Here is a 6000-nt window from a genome sequence, read left to right as displayed (position 1 = left end):
GGTACCTGTTCTTTTCCGGAGCCAATGCGAGACTGACAAGATGATGGAGTTGACGTGAATCTTTACCACCCCAGTCACACCCTCTTAAGAGAACACTTAAATAGAATTAGTCTATCACTGGAATTGCTTTAAAACAGAGGTATTGCGTATAGATGTCATCATCAAAGCCTAAATTAAGTCGCAAACTTTATACGTAATTCCAATTTCTTATATGATTGAATCATTTCATGAAATAAATAATTGCTTTAAGAAATGTATCTCATATGACTGATATATCGCACGGGGTCATCGTCGACCTAGTCATGAATGACTACGTGTTTTGTCGAGCGAATCATTATATTTATGTACAAAGAAGTTACATAAGAGATCCTCTCCTATGCTCTGTTGAAAGGTAAAATCATGTACTATAATTGTATTCTTGCAATGCACTTGGCAACAATAACTATAGTGCTTTAGAATAAATTTAAGCTAGTACAGCTATATAAAGATGGGATTTATGTAGGGACAAGTTGAAGCAACAGTGGGTCCTAATGACTTTATTAAAAATTTCATCTCCCTGATTGACGGGGCATGATACTTTCAGTTGCAACCCAAGTCAAGCACGTAACAAATGCATGCAAGTCAAGCAATTAAAGGTGGTGGAAGCAAAACTGAAATTCCATTCCATTATTAGTGGAGTCATGTCCAACCCTTCTCAATTGATGACCCCCTTTATTGACCTATACGTATAGCACGAAGTTTCCACCCATTGAAAATTCAAAAGATTTTGCTTCACATAAGATCTTTCTTTCTCCACGTTTCTTCCACTCTCTCCACGTGAACGTTATTTCCACGTTCCGTCAACGAACAAATCCACCCCTCTCCCCATCAATTCCTTCTGATACCCTATCTTTCTTCTTGTTCTCTTCTTCATGTTTTTTTTTCCTCCTCCCTTCTTCATCTCCGTCTTCTTTCTTCACCCCATGAGTCACGATCATAGGAAAATTGATTTATATTTTCAAGGAACAATATCATGAATAAAATCTAGCTATCCTCAAAACTACTCTTTCTCCATGTCACCACACAAGACATAAATTTTGACGCAGTAGCATGAAACCATGTTATACAGGTCCACTGATCTCCTTTTGGATTGAACAATATTTCCATTGATTGTTTAATAAGTCCAAGGATTTATTCTTGTGTGCAATGATTTCTTATATTTTTTGGACACTCATGATACAATAATTGCAAAACTATACTATCATAGAATGAAATAAAACCAGAATTCATATACAGTTAGAGCAGAAAATAGGCTAGCATAAGGACTCACTAAGGGCGTGTTTGGTAATGATTCTATTCCTCGGAATAATTTTTTATTAGAAATGATTTTCTCTGTTTCTATTCCCAATAATAATTTCTGAGTAAAAGAACACGCTTGAAATTGCACAAAAATTTCTATTCCGGGATAGAAATGTGTTTGGTAAAATTGTATAATTTTGTTGTTTCTTTTAAATTTTTAATTTTTTTATTTTTCTTTTCTTTTCTCTCCTCCTTCCACAACCAGTTGGGCGAGGTTTGGCAAGCTCGCCAAAGCCTCACTCGAGCCAGGGCGAGGGTCAACATGCTCACCAAAGGCTCACCGGTGGCCAAGCGAGCCTCGCCAAGCTACTCCTGGCCACCAGCAAGGCTCTACCTCGCTTAAGTGGCGCAAGGTCAACCTCACCTTGACATGGTGAGGCCAAGCTCACGCCGACCGGCCAGCTCGGCCTCGCCCGCCCACGGCAAGGCTCGGGCCGGCGACCGGCCAAAAGGAAGAATAAGGAAAGGAAAGGGAAGAAGAGAAAAGAGAAGAAAAGAGGAGAAAAGAAGAGAAAAGAAAAAATTGTTCCCGAAAATAAGAAGTTACTTTTTTATACTTCTTGTTTCTGTTCCAAATCTATTCGTGGGAACAAAAATTGTTATCAAAAATAAAAATTTTACCAAAGATGTTTTTATTCTTTTTTTCGTTTCCTAGAACAAAAGAACAGAAATAGTTATTACCGGGAACAGAAATTGTTTCTACCAAACAGGCCTTAAATGGGCATAAAAGGTTTCGCAACCTAGCTGCTATTTGAAAAAATATCAAGAACATTATACGGTTAATTAAGAACTTCTACACATGAGCGGGGCATGATCTTTCGATACTATTTCAAGCTTTGTTTGGGAGAGGGAGGAAAGAGGAAAAAAAAGACGGGGTGAAGAAAAATTTTCCTTTTTCCTCCAACTCACTCTCGCGGAAAATTTAGACATTTCAAAATTAATTATTCTTCATGTCACTACATAGTACATCAGACTTGACATGATACCATAAAAACATGTCAGCATGCATCCAAATAGTTTGTTCTAATTTCTTCTCCAACGACATTTATTTATAGAATGTGAAAATTCCATGTAGGATTACCGAATATATACATAGTGGAAAGATGTTTAATAAATCCTAATCAATACATTCTCATAAACTTCTTAATATTTACTATATGAAACTGTATCTTGCTATTGGCCTAGAAAATAATTATAGGTTATATTATCCTTATATGTCTTGAGCATCTCTTTGATGCTTTCAGGCATGGCACTCCAAGTGGTAAATCCATCTCAAATGTGATAAGGCTGTTATTGTTGTTAGTTTATATTGATTTGCCAACAATAAAAAGATCGATTTTTGGGTATTTATCACTAGAAGAACTATGCCCAGCACACGATAGGTAACCCGTTGAAACTTGAACATTCGACTCAAATACCAGGAACATAATTGATGTTCGATGGGCAATAAAAAGTCAATCCCAAGTCAACCATTTCAATGCATACAATGAAGCAAGCTCTAACTTGACAAAGCCATATTGGACCCAACAAATCCTTAGGTTTAGAACTTGAAAAGAATATTCCAGATTGGGAAGCAGAGACGTTTGAAATTAGCGGAGCTTCCCTATTTTGTTCGAACTTTTACTTTTTTTGAGTTTACTGAGCCCCTTAATCAACAAAAGCTGGCTGACCCCCAATTACATTGTTAATGATCTCTTCCCTTCACCTTTTTGTTTTTGTGTCTTCTTGCTCTCTCTTTCGTCCATTAGATTTTGCTTTGGCACCAAATAAAGGGTCTCCTACATTTGATTGCAACAGGGGAAGGAACACAAAAAAAACTTTTTAGTTGGATTGGATTTTTAAAAGATGACTTTCTGGTGAGTGGCGATGAGGATGTGAACACCATGTTGATGTGGCTCATTGCTATGGTTGGACTCCTAAATCTGTAGCCTATGGGCAGTGCATAACCAAGAAAAATCCCATCCAGCAAGTTTTCAATCTTGAGATTGAAAAAAATATAATGCAAATTCATGCATTACATCGCTTGCAAATAGAACAAGAAAGACTAGCAACACTAGAGGGATATTCATGGAGCTAAGAGTATTAATTACGTCTCCGAATGTCTTTGGGAAAAGAGAAATTGGTAAAGAATTGGTTGGTGTGTGTGGGGGACAAAGGAGGCACAACATTAAATGATTGAAAAGGATTGACGAACCTCGTTAGATTGGAGACTTTGAGTCGCCTCGACTGATAGAAATGCCGAAGTCAGTCAACGTGACAAAAGCATGCAAGTCAAAAAATGAAAAGGGGGGACCCAAACTAAAGTAACATTATTAGTGTAGTCACGTCCAACCCTTGGAAATTTTACACCCATTGAAAATTCAAAAGTTTCTTCCAAACTCTCTTCACGTGATTGTTGGCTCCACATTCCGTCAACAAACAAATCCATCTCTCTCCCCCATCACTTCCTTCTTATACACAATCTTTATTTCTTATAGCGTGTTCCCTCACCATCTTTGAAGAGAATCTTATAGCGTGTTCAACAATTTGGCATAATTAGAAGCCTTCTATTTTATTGAAGTGACACTATATAGAGTGCACATCAATCATCAATAAGTTCGAGAAAATACGAGTTCCAATTCAATAATGTGTTGGAAGATTACAACCCCTCAATACATGGATTGGTGGCGATGTAGAATGGAGAACTAATTGGCTTCAAGGTGTTCACAATGACCAATGGACCATCATGGTCCATTTTGTATGGGTTGTTTAGGTCAATATGGTGCTTGAAGTTATACACCACCCATGAATGACAAGGATGAGAGAAGCAGTAATCCTTTCGCAACCCACCATCGACTAATCTGATTTGGTGGGTGGAGTAATTGATAGACTGCACGAAGTATTGGCCATCACACAGGTATAGAACTGTACGATTATCTTTACAAGCCAGCTCATTCTCTTGTTCACTACACCCCTTCGATTCATTCTTCAATCGAAATCAATAACTTATATTGCAAATGTCACCACAATATAAAGTGATGTACTACGAATTACTTGAAGCGGCATTGCTAGGCATAGCATGCAAAGAATAAGGAGGAGCGGCAACACTACATAGACATCGGTGGAGCTAGGAGCATTAATTAGATCTCTGTTTGTCTTTGGGCAAAGCGAAATTATTAAAGAATTGCTTGGGGTATGTGGAGATGGCATCATATGAAAAGATTGAAAAGAGATTGGATGAACCTTGTTTGATTGGAGACTTTGGAATCACCTTGTCCTATAGAAAAGACTAAGTTAGTCAACAAATCAGGTCAAGAAATTAAAGCCGAAGTTAACATTATTAGTGGAGTAACGGGAACGACCCGGAGGCCAACCCTGATTGCAACCCCCCTAATTACTTTCTAAGCAATAATCTTTACATTTTCTATAAAAAAAAATTAATTAACCTAATGATTGACAGGCACCATACGGAATATTTCTTAGCTAGAATCAAAAGGAACCCATACTTCTAGAATTGTTGACAACAAAAGCAACCACAATCGTGCTTGATGTGGATTGGAGATTTGTGTGTGCAATTGGTGCAATCACTTCAAACTATTGCTATCTCTTTTGATCTCCACTTCTATTTAACTATGACGGATTGATACAAAGAAACAAATTTGTAAAATTTGTAAGCTATATAGGTGCAGAATAAAAAACCCCGATTTGGCTCTTAAGTAAGATTTGATAGGGTTGATTTACTTTGCGCAAAAAAGGGAGTTCAAAATTAAGAAAACAAGAAGAATTGACAGACTTGCTTCTTGGAAGCTCACATGGATCATGCTTTGATGCAAGCCAAGGGTAGGCTTTCTCAAACAGTAGGATCGGGAGAGTGACTCACACACGGGAAACAAGATGAACAGAATTTTCAGCACTGCACAAACTCAGGAGAACAGTCGTATCTTTGTCGATACAGATCGGATCGACCTGATTCCAAAGCCAAATGAACAAAGACTTCTGGATCTACAATTTCTCTGTTTTGGGTTTTCTAAAATAAGCACTGTAGAACGGTCGAATTTGGGTTGGAAATAACGAACAGAACAGGAAAAGATAGAAACTTCGTTGGTTGCTCTTCTAGGCCTTCAAGAAAGTTGAGAGGGAATCGATTCTTCTAGATGGATGACTGCAACCTTTCAAGGATGCAGATTTCGAAAAGCTCCGACTCTTCAACGACGGAGTGAAAACTCTTCTAGGTTTTCAAGGGTATGAACTCTGCAAAGTTCACGATACTTGCTTGAAAGCAAAGTTTTCATTCATCAAAAGTCTTCTGTCTTGTACAAGGAATTGGATGGCTTATATCATCAAAGAAATAAAGACAGAGCATTGAAAGTAGGAAAACCGAGAAACTTGAAAGCATTAAAGAACTCTTGAAACTAGAAAAAAAAATAGTAAAGAGCATAGAAACTAGAAACTAGTAAAAGCATAACGTCTTCGTGGCTCCCATGGTGTCTTCTTTCAAGCTTCCGGGATGGACTCAAGATATCGATATGGCTTCTCGGTTGAATCAACAACTTCATCGAACTTCATCAACAATCGACAACTTCATCAATAAGAGGTTTCGTTGAGCTTGAATGCGGGCCGATCTTCTTGGTCGAGAGAGCTGGTCTTCAATGCGGGCTGCATCATCCTCCCCATCTTTAATAG

Source organism: Eucalyptus grandis, chromosome 11 (assembly GCF_016545825.1).
Source record: "Eucalyptus grandis isolate ANBG69807.140 chromosome 11, ASM1654582v1, whole genome shotgun sequence".
NCBI classification, from domain to species: domain Eukaryota; kingdom Viridiplantae; phylum Streptophyta; class Magnoliopsida; order Myrtales; family Myrtaceae; genus Eucalyptus; species Eucalyptus grandis.
This window is presented reverse-complemented; position numbering follows the sequence as displayed.